This window comes from Rhipicephalus microplus, unplaced genomic scaffold (genome assembly GCF_043290135.1).
Source record: "Rhipicephalus microplus isolate Deutch F79 unplaced genomic scaffold, USDA_Rmic scaffold_21, whole genome shotgun sequence".
Lineage (NCBI taxonomy): Eukaryota > Metazoa > Arthropoda > Arachnida > Ixodida > Ixodidae > Rhipicephalus > Rhipicephalus microplus.
In genome coordinates, this window is record NW_027464594.1 from 4,918,376 (window position 1) to 4,940,115 (window position 21,740).

Here is a 21,740-nt window from a genome sequence, read left to right on the forward strand (position 1 = left end):
TTAGAGCGGTGTTCTCGTTAGAATTTATAATTGAGTCTCAACAGTTGCGACACCTGCAGGGAATAGTAAACGCAGTCTTGCATTATTTCATTCATGCTAGTTTTGAAAAATTCACGTTAGGTATGGTGGAATGTTAAAAAAAGAGAGATTTAAGAGGCCAAATTTTTGCAGTTGTTGCTCGCTCTTTCACTTGAATGCGTGAGTTGGTGGTACTTATTTAGCATGAATTTTTTTCTGGCGTAAGTTTTTGTTCACCTATAGACATGCGTCTACATATGCTGTATATTTTACTTAAGTCATTCGAATATTAAACAGCAGCATCGAAAGCCGAAAAACCATACACCTTCGTACAAAAGGAAAACTTTCAGGCACACTTTTCAGTGGTTCCCCTCTATACAGAACAGCTGATAGGCGGGCTAGTTAATATATTCATTGCGACGACTTGGCAGCGTAAACAAACGTGACAAAGTATATGGCACACAAACTCTTTTTATTCTGCATTGATGTGTCTGGCCGGACGAATTTGAACCGGTACTGAATACAATGTAAATCAAGTGGCCAGGTGAGCCGATGCTACTACATGATGTTTGGCCCGTCAAAGGTTTTACCGTGATTACCCTAAATTGTGCGAATCCTGAAGGCAGTGCACTTGCTACACCATCACTGCTCGTGGCATCAACCGATGAACCTGCAATGTCTACAGCGGGATGTCGCATCTTGTTTTCTACGAAGGAACCGCGCACCTCTAAATATATTCCTCTTGCAATTTTGCCCACTGTGTATTGTTGCTTCATAAAAATTCAATTACGCATCGTCCCGTTTCTTTTGCAAACGCCTTTCGCGATTTAAAATCGTGAAATATTTTGTACATTTCACATTGAGGGCCACGATAGGAACATTCTGGGTTGTCCATTAAAGGGGGAGGAGGGGGGGGGGCAAGAGAGGCAAGCTTTACTGCAGCCCCCACCTCTCCTTCGTTCCCCGAGTTCGGGAACTAAGAAAGTAAGCTTCGCAATGAATGAAACAATGAAAATGAATCGATGACGTTTTTCTCACAACGCCTCGCCAGAGATATAGATAGATAGATAGATGGATAGATAGATAGATAGATAGATAGATAGATAGATAGATGGATAGATAGACAGATAGATAGATAGATAGATAGATAGATAGATAGATAGATAGATAGATAGATAGATAGATAGATAGATAGATAGATAGATAGATAGATACGCTCAATGTCGCCGACGTTCGCTAAGAAATGCTTCGCATTTAAATGATTACTAACTGACCCAACCAGATGCTTCCCAAAAGTTTTTCTGTCCTCTGTCACCTACCTTCGGCGTTCCTTGTAATGAAGAGCAGAGAAACTTCTGATGAAAACGGCGATGTCGATCGCATGAACGTAGTGCAGTTGGTTAGAGGCTTCCTTGGTTAGAGTCCAGTATATAGTCAGTAGCAATCCCTCCCGCAACACCACGCTGCGTTTCTCATTTACGAAAAGAGTTGTGCAATGTGGTTTATTTTCAAAATATAGACACTATATCTGTGTTTTGTAAATAAAGAGCATAAAAGAAGCTAAAGATTTGCCGTTTCCACCTAAAATATTGCATATGGCTTAATATATACGACAGAATCTTTAACAAAACTTACCACGTGGCTGAAATTTTCTGAGTAAAATCAGCGGCGCAACCAAGGGTCTGCGTGGACAGACCATTTAGGTTTGTTAAGTACTCGAATTCAGCATGACATCACGAATAACTTTGTCGTCGATCGGTTCGCAATAAGGGGCCTCATCCAGTGTGTTGCCCATTGAACGGCATAGACTCTCCCACAGTAGAGTACTTTATACTCGGAATCGTTACGTAATTTTAAATGCCAAACATTTCTTAGCGACCTTCAGTGCCTTTGAGCGTATCTATCTATCTATCTATCTATCTATCTATCTATCTATCTATCTATCTATCTATCTATCTATCTATCTATCTATCTATCTATCTATCTATCTATCTATCTATCTATCTATCTATCTATCTATCTATCTATCTATCTATCTATCTATCTATCTATCTATCTATCTATCTATCCGCTTACGACTTCTAGCTCTCCTGACCGTTTGAATAATGGTATCGTTGCCAAACTTGGTATGGCATAACCTGACTATATGACGAGGATATTTGACTAGTCATAACATGAAAATCATGATATGTATGTCGTGATTTACATTTTATGGGCTTGTTGCTTTTGCGGTGGTTTCGTTCACATGACATGCTGCAAAACTGGTATGGTATGAATTGATCAAATCATGACATGCGTGTCATGTAACAACATGACTACATGCCACGCTCATGATGCACTTGCAGCCATTTCGCTAGCTTCGCATATATCAAACTTGGTATAACGGGACGCGAATAGATGACGAATGTATGTGACTGATGCAAACATGATAATCTTGAGATGCGTGTCATGTAAAAACATGACTACATGCCACACTCATGATGCACTCGTAGCCGTCTTGCTAGGTTCCCATGTACCCAATTTGGTATTACGGTACGTGAAGGGATGACGAAGGTATGGGAGTGGTGCAAACATTATAAACATGATGGCGTGTCATGTAACAACATGACTACATGCCACGCTCATGATGCGCTGGCGGCTGTTTCGCAAGTGTGGCAGCTTGGGCTAGTTGGTATGGCATGACGATAGTTATAGCGCGAAAACAAAACGACGACATAGAGACAAGAAGGACTTAAGTGTCTTTTGTGCCCTTCTTGTCTCTGTGTCGTCGTTTTGTTTTCGCGCTATAACTATCGTCATGTTTCGCAAGCTTTACGTATGCCAAATTTGGTATTACGGGACGTCAATAGATGACGAAGGTGTTTGACATTTGCAAACATGATGATCATGAGATGCGTGTCATGTGAGAACATGACTACATACCACAGTGAAGGCGGCAATACATTTCAACGTGACGCGGTGCACGTGCTCGCCGGAGTTTATTTGGTCGCGTCAAGCCGGCGTTGTCACGCCAGGCGCCAGTGCTGTCATATACTCGCCGACACACGCCGCGCAGCGTTGCTTTGACGCATGCGCGTTTCAGTGCGCCCGGCGTCTTTCCATCACGAAAAGAGGGAGACGCAGTGTTATCTCGGTAATGCATCGGCGCGAAATGCAGCACGTCGCATTTTGCGCCGGTTGCCATCGGGCCGCGCCGACGGATGGTGGTCGCGCCGTTCACACTTGGCGTCAGACTATAGAGTTCTAGCGTTTGGCTAACGTAGCGTTGCTGTCTCCAACGTGTCCGCGCGCCAACGTTACGTTGGAGTATATTGGATCCTTCATAAAGCACTGGAGGCCGTTTCGCTAGCTCTACATATACCAAATTTGATGTTACGCGACGTCAATGGATGGAGGTATATAACTGGTGGGGTGTACGTTAAAAAACACCGGGTGGTAGAAATTTCCGGAGCCCTTCACTACGGCGTCTCTCATAATCATTAGTGGTTTTGGGACGTTAAACCCCACATATCAGTCAGGTACTGGCGCAAACATGATAATCACGAGACGCGTGTCATGTAAGAACATGACAACTCATGACGCTCATAGCGTGCTCGTAGCAGCTTCGCTAGCTCCACATATACTAAATTTGGCATCACGTGATGTGAATATATGACAGAGGTAAACGACACATCCAAACATGATAGTCATGACACAGAAGTTGTGCACGGTTTAATGTACTTCCAGCTCGTAAAGTTGTGGTGATTTGAAAGTGGCATATCATCCTTCCTCATTCGTGCTTCGCATATCATTGATTCCCATAGGATCTGCCAATTTTTTTATAAACAGAAGATGTAGATTAAACGTGATGTTATGCGGTGTTCGAGCCCGGGCCCAGCCTGAACGCATTTTTGTATACATGCGGTCTCATCAAGTGTGAAGCCGAACGGACGGCTTTCTGATATCCTTGCTTAGTAGAGGGCCGAATACTCTAAATCGTTAACCACTTTTTCTAAACACATGCCATTTCATGGTAGCGTACCAAGTACTCTGAATTGTTAACAAGTTTTTCTATACGCATGTATACCGTACTCTAAATTGTCGAACCTCTATGTAAACTCATGCATATACTGCTTTAACTTGTTTTCGTTGTTTCGTTTGTGTACGTCGACATTTACGTATACAATGAAACTTCCCTTCTTCAAACATATGTAGAACTCTTATTGATGTGAACTCTGTCCACGGTACAATCAAATTTTATAAATAGAAATTATTTGCATAAAAGCGTGTGCCCCGCTTTTAGGAGTATCTGCCATACGCGCCTCGGTACGAACGCCAGTGGTAAAGCTAAGTGGAGATTGTTGCATTATGAGTTGGCACACCTGAATAGTAAATGCGTCTAACAAGATAACAGAAAGTATATGCTCTTTGAGTACCGGCCTACCATTCGGGAACTTACGTTCCCGGCAACCAGAAGAGTCAGGTCGGCTGTCCAGCTGTGCAGCCGTGAGCAATGTTAAAGGGAACATTAAAAAGCGGCTGCATGCATATGACGAGCGCAGACGTGTTCATAATATCAAATGCGCACGTTTTTATTAACCTGGCCCTTAACTGATTTGGACGTGCAGAGCTCGTCCAAACCTTTTTGGTCCTGCCCAAACCGTCACCAAACAGCTTTGGACAGGTATAACTGGTCTTAGCGAATAGGCACTCCCCTATTGTGTTCAGGCGGAGAAGCGCGCATTTCCGGCTGACATTGCGTGTCATGCACCACATGGCAGCAATTTCTTCAGAATTTATTTTTTTTCTACCGACAGGAGCGTGCTTTTTGTAGGAAAAGACGGCGTGCGGTGGCAGAGACACATGCATAGCTGGCCCGCGAACACGTATAAAAAAATGCCATTTGTTTTTGCGATATTTTTGGAGTGATGACAATTCGACTAAAAATATTTATCACGTGCCCAGACGCGAAGACAGCGGTGACGGTGAATTGAGTAGCTGCTCTAGTGATGATGAAGACAGATCGGACCCAAACATGGCGAGTGCCCACAAGTGAAGCCGCCTCAGTTATTCCGTCTTTTGAAATTTTCCACGCACCCCTGAAGTTTTCTGAGTGAAATACCCCAAGGGTGCTTAGCCTACAGAAGTGAAGAAAGACGTGGCACCTGTAACTATTTGGTTTATAGGGTTTCTAAATTTTATTAGAAGCAAATAGCTCGTTTCCTTTGTATTGTTCAGAAATAAACTTTATTCCGTTGACTTCACTAAGAATGCGGGGAAAATGTTTTTGAACATTGACTAGGTACCTGTTAGTACAACCTGAAAGTTAAAAAAACATGAGTAGTTGAGCTCGGGTTATACGTGGTACATTCATATCGCTACGTTCCGAATAATCGTTGACTAAACACGAGTTTGACGCTATAGCTTTCCCGCTGTTCTCGACGGTAGACTCACGAAAACATCGAAGACCAGCAAATAGTATTAGCGGCTGTGCTGCGTTATTTCGCATAGTCCCGTCGAGCAGCGTGAATTTCTATATACATAAGTTAGTCCCGCAAACCAGACTACCACCACTATACGGTATATGCTAACGCGGCCCTCCCAGCCAGGACTTCGTGACGGAGCAGCCGCTAGTTTATCGCAACAGCACAACCACGTTCACGCACCGCCCACTTTCTTCTGGCGCAGTTAGCGATCCTTTTGTTTCTTCGTCGCACAGCTGACTCGTTCCTTCCCGCTCGTGAGCCAGGCCGCCCCACAGCACTTCACTCGGAGAGCCATCTCTGCAGCTCTCCGCTTGCGGTTTTCACGGCCCACTTGATATCGGCCTCAGATTCACGGAGCGCGGCGAGAACAGCCGGCCGCCCGGATCATTCAAGCAGGCGTTGATATGCACCGAGCTCACTGTAGCAAGTAATCGAATCCGGCTCCAGAGACAGCGTGCCAGTATAGGCGCATGCGCAGACGAAGACCTTCTCTTTTCGTGCCGGCAGTACTACCTCAGCATGCGGAAGAGATGCTCTGGCGCCGACGGCAACTTTGCTTCTTCGCGGAGCGCTCAACGACGCCGACGATGCGGCGGCGATGCGGAACCAAGAAGAGGAGTACGGCCAGCATGCATCGCCGCACGCATCGGGGGAGCTCCGGCCGGCCACCGCGTGCCATGCAACGGGGGAGAAGCGGCGACGCAGTGGGCGCCTTTGCAACGCACGCACTCAGAGACGACGAGGCGGCGTTGCGTAGGGGAGAGGTCACCGGGTCTCCTTTTGTCTTGGCCGCTAATGACGACGGCGATGCCGCCGCCACTCTTGCAGGAAACGACGGCACGGAGGAGGCTCATGTGCGTGCCGCGCTGCGCGTACCACCATCTGTCCCAGCCGTTCTAACGGTTGCGCGCGAGCTCGAGTGAGCTCGACCGGGCCGGCAAAGCCGCCCATGACGTCCACCTTAGCTGCATAGTTGGTCGCCGTTCCGTGGGACGGGACATTGCGTGATGGCCGTTTCCGCAGCCGCTGCTCCGGGGAGCACGGTTTACTTCCGTTGTATCAGACCCTCAGCCGCGATCCATTTGGTGGTTCTGAGCTCTCTTGCTTCTACAAAGAGTCTGTGCAAAAGACCATGTAGACACGATAGCATGTTGTTTTTGTTGGAATTCGTGTCTGACTTCGTCTGTAGATGAAGGTTCCCGGTCTGGCCGTCTGGGCTCGAGTGGCCGTGACGCTGGCGTGACTTGAAGCGGTTACATTCCCGGAAGTAAATGTGCTGGCTGCTAGCCTTTTTGCTCGTCTTATTCGACTATAATTGCGCTTAGGCTAGTACCGAACCCACCTGCCGCGATCGTCATAGCGTGGTCAGATTCCATTATCTTTTAAGAAAAATCCTCAGAAATGTATGCTTTTTTGACATAGTAAAATTACACTCATTAAAGGTCACTCCATAGGCTTCGTGTAGGCAACACGTCCTGTGCCAATTCGAACAGCAATAGAAAGAGTTCTGTGGTAACACTAATACGTGCGACAAATTTTAAGGCAAATAGGGCAAAGAGTTGATTGTGTAAAGACGCGGCCGTAAAATTTTTACATGCTGTGCCACGCTAAACATGTCGCCAGTTAATCGAGGTTCAGTAATTATTGCAACCGTTCCGATGGGAAGTGTACGGGGGGACTCAAAGACACACATAGCCTTCATTAAACGCCACCATGCACGTGTACTGCAGGCAGTGTTCTGCGTCATTCCATTGATTGTTCCAGGTGATCTCAGCTTCCGTAGCCGAGGCAAGCAGTCCGACGATCACGTGCCCACTGATCTTGAAGTTCTACCGAAGCGACAGCTGTTTCTTGACGTCACTTTTGCCAGCAAGCGCCGTGTGATTTGCTACAGCGTTCGCAGTTGAGGGCGCACATATGTAGTGTGCACTGGCCTGCAATAACCATAACATCGGGGCTTGCATGTACGCCCGCTCACCTCGTGCAGGCGGTTTCGTCGTCGCACGCAGCAATTAGGCCTAAGACCCATACTACCCACGGGGTGACGTTGGTGTTTAACGAAGATATAATAAATAAAACGACACGAGCCGGTCCCGGAGAGAGCGCAAGCGCAGCGTAGCATACGCCTCCGAGTCTGCACAATAGAAAACGTCTCTTCTTTTTTGACAGCTGCACTTTGCGCCATCTCCAAGTTTCAAAAGGGTGACGCGTGTGGAATCTCCAGGGGCAACGTTGCGCCTACGACGCCTCCCGCGGAGATGGCGAGAGCCGCGGACGTGGGTACAGGTCGTGCTGGGCGTGTAGTCCGTGTTGCAAGAACGCTGAGTCAATCGAGAAGGCTTTCCTTACGAGTTTGTTAACGTTACCACCCCCTGTGAACTACCTACGCGTATTTTCTAATCGCTGCACGCTTTGATTGTTGGGAAACTTGAGCAGGCGTGTAGTATACATCCAAAATGCATGTACACCCGAGACATTCAAAGCATATAACCCCGTGGACCTCCTGCGCGGTAGACCGCGCAGTGAAGTCGTTGCGCTGCGCACCATTCGTCCCTCCCATATGACAATGAAGTAAGGAACTGTAAAGTAGAAAATGAATAAGGCGTGCCAGCTGAGTTAATGATCGTACCACTGCTTGTCAGTGTACGCAAAGCGTACGTGGACATGTTTATGAGGTCTGTATGCCCTGTGCGTGTATATGTCCGTGTGTGTATCTGCTGTTTGTGCTCGTCCCACTTGAGACCTCACTCCGATTTATGCCCAGTATATGTGCCTCCCACGAGTTACAGGGACATGCCTTGCCACGTACTGCCTCGTTCTTCCAATGCTTAATGAAACCTGTGACCCTGGTGCGAGAGATACGGGACTCATCTGCTCAGTTCTGGCACTGGCACCTTATAGGTACAAAAGCTGTGAAGAAAGATATATAGCAACAGGGTGGAAAAGTGGGCTAGTTGGTAGTTCATATTGGTTCAGTGAGCTGGAAACACAAAAGACACGAGCGCTCGTGCTGTGTGGCTCTTCCTCTGACTTTCATTTGGTCCTGCGCTCCCAGTTTGCTGAACGAAAGAGATATAATCGTTTATGGTTTAAAAGACAGTGTGTCCTCCCCACCTTCAGCTCATCGCCTCCTCTGAAGATAGTCACTGGGATTCAACACTGCCTTGGCTGGGCTCGCTAGTCCCACTGCTACACCGCACTCTTAGCCGAGAACATGGCCTTCAATCAGAAGCTTAGGCACGATTTTTATTTTTCGGGATGGGCAATACCTTTATCAGAAGTGGGCGCTGAGCAGGCGGATGTGGTAGTGTGTCATTTTGCGCTCTCTATGCCGGAGCAAAAAACATTCGGAAGGGGGGAGGGGTGAGGAGTTGGCTCCGGAATCGGTGTGCTGCTCCTTGCCTACGCCACTGCCTTCAATAAACCTTCCCGGAAGTGCACATGCTTTCTGCTTTACTTATTGTGCAATGGGATTTTGAATTCTCATTATTACGTCACGAAGGCCGTTTGGTTTCGTCCTAAGTATACATGATAGGTATGCAGCAACTATTATCAAAGATATTTGCAGGTGAAAGACAAGTACTCAGATGTGTGTTTAACCAATGAACGTCCCAAGCTCGTTTGGTACTGTGTTTTTAAAGGAGTCTCGCATAAGTTGAGCCAAATTCCTGTGTGGCGGCATTCATGATGACCCTAAAACTTAATTGACGTATAAGCCTCCACCGGTTCATAAAATCTGCTTCAGCAGAAGTACTACATATAGTGTCTCGCGTGTGACTCTGACGCGCTGTGCTCGAAGGCAGCTTTGCAGGTTTTGGGCCAGTTGTCACGTGATCATAGAGGGCAGTATTGAGCTTCAGTGTTGGGCGGAGCCTGCGCGCTGTGACGTGGCTAGATGAGCTTCAGTATGTCGACGGCGTCTACCACTGTTTCTAAACATGGAATAGGTGTCCGGGCAGTAAAAAAAAGAGCTCTCTGCCTTGAAGGCATTACTTTAGAACTTTAGCTGCGTTTTAATCAACTTCTCCGCGTTAACACAACTAAAATTCAAAGTTCCACGTGCCAAATTCATGCTAGGATCATCAGTCATGTCATGGTGAAAGAGTTCCGAATTAATTTTCACCTTTGAAATAACCTACGCCATACAAATGTGAATAAAGGGGTATTCTTGCATTTTGATTCCGACGAAACACGGCTGCTGCCGCAGGTAATCAAACTCGCGCCCTCGAGCTAGCAACGCAAGGTAGCCTCAATGTCACTCCGGATGATTAAGCGCAAGCACAGCAAAACCTGGAATCCTTGATCCGTATTTTGGCGGAGAACGTTTGCTGCACTTTTCAGAGATTTTAATGATTCGACATACTATGGTCTTGCCGTGTCGAATCCAGACGCGTTGTAGCGTTCGCGTTTTTATCAGTTCCGGTAGTCGCGTACTTATGGCGCACAGGTTCTGTGATTCGCCTGAAAGGGTACTTATACCATTTTGAGCCACCCCGAAAGGGGAACATTTCGTTCATGTGGTGTGCAGTATCAACGCGTTCCACACACCGAAGCCAGACGATACGTACAGAACATGTCACTTGGATTTCACTTCATCACCCATCATCAGCAATTCAACCTCACCGCATTGGATATGATCAGAGGTCAACGCTGTTCACTGGGTTCACGAAATCAGTTTTCTTCTTGCTGCCTACATCACACAAATCTTTGTTTAAGTCTGTGGACAATTATTCCCAGGTGGTCAAAATTTCCGGAGCCCTCCACTACGGCGTCTCTCATAATCAAATGGTGGTTTTGGGACGTTAAACCCCACAAATCAATCAAATAAATGTGGACAATTATTTACTCGTCATTGTTTACGTGAACCACGTGTGACCGACAGCAAACTGACAGCTGTGTATAGAATGTCGCCACATGCAGTCTTCCCGTGACGTCACACTTGTGTTGACACATCACAGTGCAGCCCCCCCCTCGATACCGAAACTTAAATGGTTGTTTTAAGCTACGGATATTGAAAATATATTCAACGCATTTCCAAGCATTACGACACTCTCTTTAGCGTTTTCGACAACCGTGGTTTTTATGAGAGGTACCCGAAAATATTTAATATTCACGTCAGTACTTTTTTACAAGGCGGCCATTTTGGACTTGAAAAACTCGGCGGGATTCCACTCGGTTCGTAACAAGCAGCCTATTATGACTTCCTCAGCGTATTCGCTAACGAGAATAGTAAACTACACGCCCACGGAAAACTGTTCTCGTAAATGCAGCTGGTCCTAGATATATTCAATCCTTTTGACTTGAAGTGACGCCTAAGGGCGTACGAAACGCACATCATGCTCCCTCGAAACCACGCGTGTGTGTAGTGTGCGTGGCACCAATCAAGTTCGTTAATCTCACGTGGCGGCCGGTTTTCGGTCGGGCCTTTATAGAAGGAGCGCCGGCAGCCGCAGCAGCAGCATCGTCCCGCCAGTCGTCCACGCCACACCCAACACACACGAGAAGTCACGACATCTCACGCGCGCTTCTTCCCCACGCCCTGCTGCGTTCGTGTTTAGAGGAAGAAGCGAAGAAGAGTATACGAAGCGAGAAAAGAAAAAAGAAATAAACAGTAACTACAAAGAAGCCTCCAAAACAAAACAGAGTACGTACAAGGAAGAGTTGGCAAGCGGTAACGAAGAAAGGCGTGCTGAAATTCTGCAGAAATCACGAACAGCGAATCGAAAGAAAGAAAGAAAGAAATAAAGAAAAGAAGAAAGAAGGAAAGAAAGAAAGAAAGAAAGAAAGAAAGAAAGAAAGAAAGAAACAGAGAAAGAAAGGTGTCCTGACGAAGCCACCCTCACAGCTGTCTCAGGAGATTTCCTAATGGCGTCGGATGATGCCGCCCGCGTAGCCAAGCAAGCGGCTCCGCATGTTTTTGAGGCACCGTAGAGGGGGCGTATATATGTTCGAGCTCCCCCGGGGCGAGCCCGCTCATTCGCGCCTTCCCTTCTCGCACGGCGCGCGTGTGCTATCCACCCCTGCAGTAAGACCACACCACGCATTGAACGAACACGCACGCACAACACATCTGTTCCCACAATTCTACCTTTGTGCAAGTACGAGTACATAGCCACACGGCGGCAGGTGAAGATACAAACAAAACTGCGCGGAAGAGTTGTGAAGACGCCTCCATTCAAGAGGAGAGGCGTCGCGCAGTGCTTGTGCGAGTTTGTTCATGTAATATACATGGTGGGTGCGGTGAATCATAGCACTTTTATCGTGACATCGTTTTCAATGACAACGTTAATGGCTGCGTTGACTTGGCCTTCCCCCCCATGTAGAGCAGGAGACCACGCTAATGGCTCGCGCTGTGATCCTAGCGTGTCATGGTGTATTCCAGGAAGTGTATACACTTTGATGTTGCAGGGAGCAAAAGGTTGGTGAATATTTTGTACCAGAAGTAAGAAGCTCAAAACGACTAGTGTTAATACGATGCGCTTTGAGAGGCGGTGCAAAGGGGCACTGCCTGATTCTGTCACGGCAGCAGTGCCCCTGACTGAATTCCTGACAACCCAGCAGGCAGCTGTTGTGGTCCGCAAACGACATTAGCCTCGCACCAGCTCTATCTGACACGATCATATATGTTCACTGCTCGTGTTCTCAAAAATAAAAAAAAGTATTGTAGCTGTATAGAAAACACATATAAGAGTACATCAGAAAGACTTCACGTGGAAGAGAACTTTGTCCAGAGTCTTGTGGAGGACTGCCTCAGTCATAGATATCGCAATGAAGTCTATCATATTTACGATTGCGCGCATGCAGTGGCAGCGAAATTAGCCACTTCCTGTATGCCCAATATGCTTGGTCTAGTTCGTATCTTATCTTTTTAGGGACAGCAATCATAGCGACAAAGTCTGAACAAAGCTGTGACAGCAGTGTTTACTAGTAACTGATCAATCTTTTTTTTTTACTGTAGAGCGTACCGTAGGTCTGCGTGTGCTGTTAAACAAACTGCAGAACACATTAGCTGCTGGTTAGCACCATTGCCTTTCTGATCGTATTGGTTATTTGATTTTTGAGCTGTCCGCCTTCAATGCTCCCCTAAATCGCATACGCTTGCTCAACTCATCTCCTTCTCCTTATCACTCGCAGACATAGTAGAAAGGTTACGTGGTAGCTGTCAGACTCTCTTAACTGTACTGATCTACAAAACATTGTGCGTTCCCGTTTTCGTGCGCTCTCTCCTGCGCGTTTCTTGTTTCACACGCCCAAGCGCCCATGCGCATTTGCCCTTAAACTACGTGAATTCGACGAGGAACTTTCGAAAGGAGAAAACAGCGGAGCTGGAACGAACATGCGGAGGGATATGTTTTGCGTCTCGCAAGCCGAAGTCCTGAGAATGAGTGAAATCGCCAGAAAAAAAAAAAAAAAAGCCCGAAGTTCAAAATATTCATGGTTCCATTTTTATGTCGGTCGTGAGATCCACCTGTGTTGAGCTTTGGTGGCGCATTTTCGATGGTTTTCATTGCGCTATAGTGGCGTCCGTGACTTTTAAATCTGTCATTCAGACAGTATCCATGAGTCGTAAACGAACGGTGAAACCATTGTACGACAAGTGTCTTCCCTGATGGCGAGAGGGAACGGGTAGGACTTGGCGCACAGACGTCGCTGTGCTCTCACTGCGAAGCGCCGCACGCACCATTTGCTCCCTCTTAGAATCATTGGCGGGGCTGGGTTAGCGCCGACTCCCACAACACTACCTCGGAGACTCTCACAGTCGCCGAGCGTGACCGTCTACGCGTAGGCACGCTATCTGCTCCTCTGCCGAGACCATGCACCTGCCTTCACGTGTGTACGCCTTGTAAACCCATTTGCCCCAGTACGCCTTTCCCCCTGCCCTTCTGGGGCAACTTTCATCTTCTTCGCAGCGGTGCATTTTTGTGTGCGTGTCTATACATGAAGCACGCTACGCGAACGGGGTTCTTCGGCCCCTGTGGAAGCTTTTCAATGATCAAGGTGAAAGGAAACTGCGGGGCAGCCGAGGGGTGAGTCAACGCTTGACGGCTTTGATCTGACCGGCCACTTTCATCGCGACCAGCGAACCGAAGAGGCAAGGCGCCGAGAGCCCTTGCATACTATGCCCTATTGTCCAAGCAGCGCGCGTAGGCACCTGGCGTGTCGTCGCAGTAGTCGCAGTTCTTTTCTTCCTTTTTTTCACCCGTATTTTGTCGTCATTATCGTGTTGTTCTTTTTACCTGACCGAGAAGAACCAACTTCCTTCTTAAAGAAACGAATATCATGTCGCTGTCTTCGTGACCGGTCGCACTTGGGCTAACACCGAGACATCCTCTTATCTGCCCGCTTTCGTGAATCCTCCGTCTCGTGCGCTCCGCGCATCACCACGCACCTTTCTTGATTGCACAACACGCCACGTTGTTTCGTACTACATATACTATAACCTATCTGTAGCACGCTCATAATTAAGCAAACACAGCATGTCCCTTTCCTCGAAGGGATTAGCGATTAGCCTCACCCATAGCCATAATTGGAGTGCGCACGACAATGCGTTGCGTGCTTTCGTGCCGAAGGTTGGGGAAGGAGGAAGCCACTTTTTTACCCCTTACATTGCGACAGTTCATGTATGTGTAGTTTAGTGAATCTATAGTGTAGTTTACATAGGCGCTTGCGTGTGTAAGCCTAATTCTTATTCTATGCCTAGAGTACTCATCGTTCGCCCATCGTGTGTATTTTTCGTTACGGGCGCCTCGAACTCTCCTTTGCGTTTTTTTTTGTTTTTACCGTGCTGCTCACCAACAGGGCGCGTACAATGCGGCGCAATACCCGTGCAGACGTCTACATCGACGACGGCTTAATCTTCTCTGTTACGCCAGCTTCTACTCCGGCTTTTTTCCTTACCCCGCGAAGCAGGCGAGGATCCGACGCTGAATATGTTTAGTTCAAGCGGTGTACTCTGCTCGCGGTCCGTCTCTAGTTCTGTCTCTGGCTTAACGCTTGCTTTGGTGTACGAGAGTCTCACGCAATTTCCCGTTCGAATTGGCTCGCTCGTCGTCGCGTGTCGCTCACGAGGAAACGGCTAGGAAGGATCGGCCGAAAATGTTGTTGAACTCCTGTCTCACGCGACTGCGACAAGCTTGTGATTCGTTGTATATCGCGTGTCTCGACATGTCCCGACGTGCCAGAATGTTATTTTTTTCTCTTGTAAGAGGCTGTCCGGTATTGAGGAAGCACTTTTAGTTTGGTTCCTTCTATATGCAAGCAAAGTAGTGATGCAATTTAGCTGTTCATGATTGTGGCAATCACAAGAGAAAAAGAACTTATCAGTGAAAAGTGTTTACAACGGAATGGCCATGAAACTGACAGGAGAGAAGTCCTCTACTTTCACTTCTCACCTAGAGAAACTATTTGCTGGGTGGGCTAAATATTTCAGCCACGTTGAGTGTTCAGCTCCGATTCGGAGATCCAGTTTTCGCCCTCAATTTTTGTCACTTCTGGTTGGCCCTATTAACGTCAGCTATTGGCAACAGCTCACTGAAACTATTTAATTGCCAGTACGTTTGCTTTTGGAGGCCACTTACCTAATGGCTGTCGGAAAAATGTCTCCACTGCTGGCAAACACCCCTAAAGATTTCCCATTCACCAAAATGAGAGTAACATCGTACAAGTAGAAGATAAAAAGACCCTTTTCGGGGTTAGACAGTCGCACCCATCTTGCGCCAGCTGACCACATCCGAACATTGTGAAATTTCATGTTCCATCGCACAACTTATTCCTCTGACATTCTCGTCTGTGATTGCTTTACAGTCAGACAACTTTGGTACAAGCGCAATAAAGTATCAGTTCTCCAAGTGGAAATCTCCGTTTGATGTGGCAAACGACTTAACTGCAATAACGACATCATAAAACTCGCCGGTGTATCATCCATTCATGTGGCGCAGCAAGGGAAGAAACGTTGTCGCCTTGCCTGGTGATGAAAGGAACGATGGTGATTACGCGCACTTAAGGGGTTCCGTGCCAGTGGTGTGTTGCTATTTGGTCCAAATACTACGCATGCATGCTTACATCGCTGATACCACGCTTTCGCAGAGATCACGCTGGTGGCGAGCTATCCAAAACTGACATATCGTGCAATGCCCCGAACCGTATAGCCACGGTAGGAGTGGTTGGTGCTGCGTGCCTCCGTTATACTTGTACCGTGCACATAGAGGTGCTCTGCTTGCACGTTGCGTTTGTGAGCGAATCGTCTGAGTGGGTGCATTCGGACTAGTTGGTGAGCAAGGTAACATATTTGAGCAGGTGCGGCGCCAATAGCTGGACTGGGGATAAATATGGTGGTCCAAAAATAAAACGTAGCGCGTGAGCAGCGGTCAACCTACGCAAAACTGAATGCCAGCTTAATTGCTCCATCGGGGAAATCGTTCTTTATTTCTATGCGGAAATGATATGGTGCTGTCTTTTCCCGTATTTTCCTAGAAAAGTAAAAACCGCTTATCTGATGGAACACGTTGGCATGGGCTTTTGTGTAGCTTGAGGACAGCTCACGTGCTACGTATTACTTTTGGAGCAGCTGTACTGCACGACGCTCAAAAGAAGTGTCCGAATTATATTTTCTGAATATTGTAGTGGTGTCGTTTCTTAAATCTTCCCTTTTCTTTTTGTCCACAGATAACGTGGTGCATTGCCCCCAAGTGCCTACCCACCCTTACTAGGTGAGTCACCGTTACGCGAGTTCTTAGACCTTTATAGTCACGTTGACGAATGCTGCGTCAATCTAATTTATCGCCACGCATTTGCAAAACCTGCGATCGAATACGGGTAGGCTTCATTGACATGTGCTTCTTATTCGTTAAAAATTGTCGTCTGCTCTATACATGACCTTACATAACGGAAGCATAGAAACAAGAATCATCACACGTCACACCACTTTATTTTCTCAATAACCATGAAAAGAGTATGAAGTAGTCAAGTTTCTCTCAAGATGCTCGATGCAGCTTTTTCGCCTGGTCTCCTCGCAACTATGTTGCAAAGTAAACTCGGTTCAATTAAATACATAAGTGTATGATTACTGCACGGCTAGATGATGTGAGTTGGAGAGAAAACAAGTTGCATTGTCTAAAAAAGTTGATACAATAGTGAGAGCTGCAATGCTGTGGAAAACGCCATCCCAATCTGATGCGGCATGGGGAAAAAATGATTGATTGCGGAATGTCATGCTATATGGTATACGCCAAGTATCGCATCCAGTTAAGCTGCAGCCACCACAAATCTTTCATTGACACGGCCGGCGGAACGACTTAGAATGAAATTTGCGGTATGTAGAGTGAAAATGGGAAGTTACAGGGTTCGAATACTCTGTAATACCGACTTACACTTTCGTGTAAGTTTTTGCTATTAATAGGGTTGTATTAGATAATTTATGGTTTTCTCTTTAAACAGTACCATAAAAAACGTATCACTTTTACAAGCCTTCCTTTACAGAGATTATTGCATGGTGCTCAATATTTATTATTGAGCCTTGCCCAATTCACAGAGCTTGCCGATCATCGTCAGTGTTCAGAGAAGCCAAAAGGGTGTAACTTCAAGCTGTGTAACTCTGTAGCTAGTGTCTCGTAAACGTCAATCAGCTATTTTTATTCGAACTGTTGGCGCCTTCCCTGTCGCAGGTCTGGCAACAGCAGGGTTCGTGGTGGTGTCTTTAAGTTCTTCGCCGGCTTTGTTGGGGGTAGTTTGGTTTTTCTTTCGGCAAGATTTTTTTTTTTAATTTTCGAGGAGACGAACGGCTGTGCGTCAGCTACGCTCCTGAGTATGGGGGGTAAACTGCATGATGAAAGGCCTACGGATGTCGTGGCCGTTTTCTTTACGTTTTATGTTTAGTTCTTTTGGCGGACGGCTGTCATCCAGTCCGAACTCGGCGAAGACCACTCGCGAGTGGGTGTCCGTGTTCTAGTCCTTGTCACCCGATTGAGCTTGTTCAACGGGGACTTATGATAAGTGCTTTTCGGTTCGGTCTCTGGCGTGGTGTCGGACACTTCGAAGGAAGCCCCGAGAGAGTCGCACCGGAGACGCACAGAGAGCAGGTTGCAGCGAGTGCTGCGTAGTTCTGTGAAAGTTACGTAGTGTATCAGTGTGTGAAGCGTCTAGCTATGGAAACTTAGGCCAAATAAATTAAATCAGGAGAATGTCTGAGGGTATGTTGTGCGTTCGGGTCATTTCTCCGGCGGCCACAAAGTAGCAACAAGAACACCACGCTACAATACGATGCATGACCCGGGCCTGGTAGATAGCCTGGAGCGGTGGTACACATGAGATACGTTACTTGTCGTCTCACGTAATGTTGCTTCTATAGTTTTAACATTTCATGTAAATATTTCTGTAGATTGTCTGAAGTGGTAGTACATGACAAATGTTGCTTTTTGTCTCGCGCAATGTTGTTTCCATAATTTTATTATTTCTTGTAGATAAAAAAACATGTACTTCTCAGAAAAGCGTTTACCAATTCATTTTTTAGCGCATTTATGCATACCAATACATGTGAGGTTCACCTAATCGCGACGAGTCTTTTTTTTTCTTCTCAGTCACAAGCGTCCAGACTCAGCATTTTAGCTTTTTCAAACGTATTTCCGCATTCTGAGCAGTTCTGAAAAATAAATGTATTCGCTCAAATAAAGAACGGGTAACTGGCCGAAAATGGCATTTCTTTTGAACTCGAGGAAGTTCCTTGTGCTCCGCTAAGTAAATAGGAAGCAGAACGATTTTATTGCATTTTTTGCAAACATGCATTAAAGCCTCCAAATAAAAATGTCCACGCAAATTCATTTTACCTCGACAAGCATATGCACTTACGCCTGAGTAGCCGTGCCGAGGTTCCAGCGAAACCACATCACTGCAGCATTGTAAACAAAATCCGCATATCTGAATATCTTTTGCCGGGTGCATTGCACACTGAAGCAATAAAACTAAGCCTGAAGACCTGTATTCCTAGATGCTGTAAATGAGGCGACGCAGGCAGTGACTGAACCTTTATGCGTACACAAATTCCTTGTGGTGGAAATACAGTATTCAAACGTTAGGTTTGAGAAAAAACCGTCAGAGTATCTTCACATTCTTCAAATTCAGGACAGAAACTTGATTTAGTGACCTTTTGGCGAGTAATCGTGAATCATTTGTAAACTAAATTGAGAAACTTGTAAAAAAAAGTGCGAGGACATTTTTGTTGCTAGGCTAGAACCTGCATCACAAGTGCAAGGTCATTTTTAATTTTGATCCGTGACACACGGAGTAGAGACACCGAGTAGCCACTATTCTGCAATGACTCATTGCCCAGTCTGCAACAGTCACCACGAAAGAAATGGTCATTGCAGAATGATAAGCCCTAATTTCACGTTTACTAGCCTTAATGTCTTCACCAGTAGCCTTTTCAAAGTTTCAAGTCATCTTGACAGAATTGAGTTTATATCGCATATTAAGTACCGCGACCTCTATTCTTTCTATCTCTGTATTACTATGTGTGTTTAATTCCAACGTGAGTCGCCATTAGTACATTACAAACCACCGTCGCACAAAAACTAGCCAAAGTGCAGTGACTTGTACCACAATGGGCAGCCACTGAGTAGCAATCATGATAGCCAAACCGAAGGCGGTGCCTGAAATTGGCGAGTACCTACAATAGGCTTGGGTCAAACATGCTCATCCGTGTAAAATGATGCCATTGAAAAGACAACTGCTTTCTTCTACGTTAATAATTTCAAGCTTCCCTTAAGGATGCATTCGATTAAACAAAGTTGTTCAGCTTGCCAGAATTGTCCTCTTCTGCGTGAATATCGTCCAAATTAGATTCGGGCTCTCGTGTCACAAACTTACCATGTGATTATGAGGGACGCCATAGGAGAGGACTGCAGGCATTTTGAACTTCTTCTTCATCGCGCGCTTCTCAACGCACAGGACGCGGGACCCTACCATTTCACCAGAGAAAATGGTCAAATAAAAATCAAGGTACTACTTCTTAGCGTCCACATTGGCATGCTGGCGTCTCGCTTCCGTACAGCCTGAAAGTACTGCCAACAAAGGTTGTTCCCGCGTATATCCAAGCCTTCATCTTCACTGAGATTTCACTGAGATTAATGAAGCGCGTGTTTCCAAAAATGATTTACGATTGATAATACTATATGTGTACTGTACTATGACAGAGTAGTGAGCCCTGCTGAAAGTTTGGATCTGCTTCTAGAAAAAAAAAGAGAAATGTTGGACGAATTACAACGCTATTTACTCGAATACGAGATAGCAGTAAGCCTTCTCTCTCTCGTCTAATTAAGAGGCACCAGGAGTGGAAGGACACTCATATCTGAGGGTTCAGAAAAGTACTGGGTGCTCTGCTATTGGCTGTGCTTCTATTAGGGGCGAAGCATATCGAGGGCGAGGCTTGTCCATCCACAGTGTCTATTGTCACCGCTGCATTATATATGTGAGGCAACGTTCGCGTAATGTGTGATAATGTGAGACACAAACAGAAAGCCTTAACAACAGACTATTATCATTCATGATTGTGACGGCACCTTATAAAACCCATACAAGCACAAAGCCTTTATACTAGTCGGGGACTTCAATGTAGGCATTATGGACCTGGCTTTGTCGTTGCACCTTTATGTCACTTCAAGTCATTTTATGTCCCCATAGTTACAATATATCAGGCAACGCTAGATTAACGTACGATTATTCACCCATACGATAACAAGGGTTTGCTCACTCATCCCTATTCACTTCGTGGATTTGCGTGGATTTTTGTCTACGATGTACACTCATGCATGCTAATACACAAAAGAAAGTTTGTTGAACGTGTACACGCAAGTGTTAGAGGGACTTCTATACGAAACTTATAAACTGCGTCCGCATAACTTATGCAAACGCTAAAGTCAATCACGGACACTGCAACTATATACTCTACGCTACGAACGACCTACAGCGGATTAAAACTAATGTTCGACAATTTATGGGAGAGCATAATCTGCCCAGGGGCTGAGTGTATGGGTGCGCACCGAAGTATGAGAGAAGGTGTGTTTAGAACCGTAAATTTGACGATTTAAAGTACAATGTACTACTCTACTACGAGAAAGCATTAAGCTGTCCCAGTTCAAATAAGTAAACTGTCTGTTGAGAAAAAGTGCTAACGATTTAGAGTACCTGGTACCCTACTATGGGATTACGTAAAGGTGCCCCGTGGTCCTCACACTTGATGAGGCCGTGGCGACAAGAATTATGCCATGAGGGAGCTCACAGGTGACCAGGATTACCGATGTTGCAAAGCGCGATGTTAGCTCACCGATCAGGTGTTCTCTATCAGCTCTGTATATATGATATATTCACAGTCAGTGGCCATCAATAACATTTGTACGGTGCATTTCAACCGAACACACACACACACACACACACACACACACACACACACACACACACACACACACACACACACACACACACACACACACACACACACACACACGCACACACACACACACACACACACACACACACACACACACACACACACACACACACACACACACACATGCACGCGCGCGCGCAATGGTATGTTTAGAAAATAAAAAAATCAATTTACGATTTAGAGTACTTGGTACTCTACTATTGGAGAGCCTTGAAGCCGTGTGAATAAAAAGAAATGCAGATGCCACGTACAGTGGCAATCGATGATACGTGAAGCACGAATAAGAAAGGTTGATATGTCACTTTAAAATAGGCACAACAGTACGAGCTGGAGGTAAATTACGGCGTGCGTGACTTCCGTGACGTGATTACCATGTTTGAACGTGTCAGTTACCTTCGTCACCTATGCACATCACCTGATACCAAACTTAGTATATTTGGAGCTAGCGAAATGGTCGCGATCATGCTATGTGCGTAGCATATAGTCCAGTTTTACATGACACACATGTCATAATTGTCATGTTTGGACATGTTATTTACGTTCGTAGTCTATTCTCGTCATGCAATACCGAATTTGGTATATTTGGACCTAGCGAAACGGCCGCGAGCGCATCATGAGCGTGGCATGTGGTCATGTTGTTACATGACACGCATCGCATGATTATCATGTTTGCCCCTGTCATGTACCTTCGTCATTCATTCACGTCACGTAATACCAAATTTGGTATATGTGAAGCTAGTGAGACGGCCGTGAGCGCATCATGAGCGTGGCATGTAGCCATGCTCTAATTTGACACGCATCTCGTGGCTATCATGTTT

At 46.1% G+C, this 21,740-nt stretch overlaps 1 protein-coding gene across 1 annotated transcript in view; it reads left to right on the plus strand.

The window, feature by feature from the left end:
• Window positions 1-21,740, plus strand: part of LOC142761664 (uncharacterized) — a 146,698-nt gene that overhangs the window by 26,338 nt on the left and 98,620 nt on the right. The window contains exon 2 of the mRNA XM_075883854.1: window positions 16,149-16,192. The gene's annotated coding sequence lies outside the window, so the exon portion shown is untranslated. The remainder of the gene's footprint in view (window positions 1-16,148; window positions 16,193-21,740) is intronic.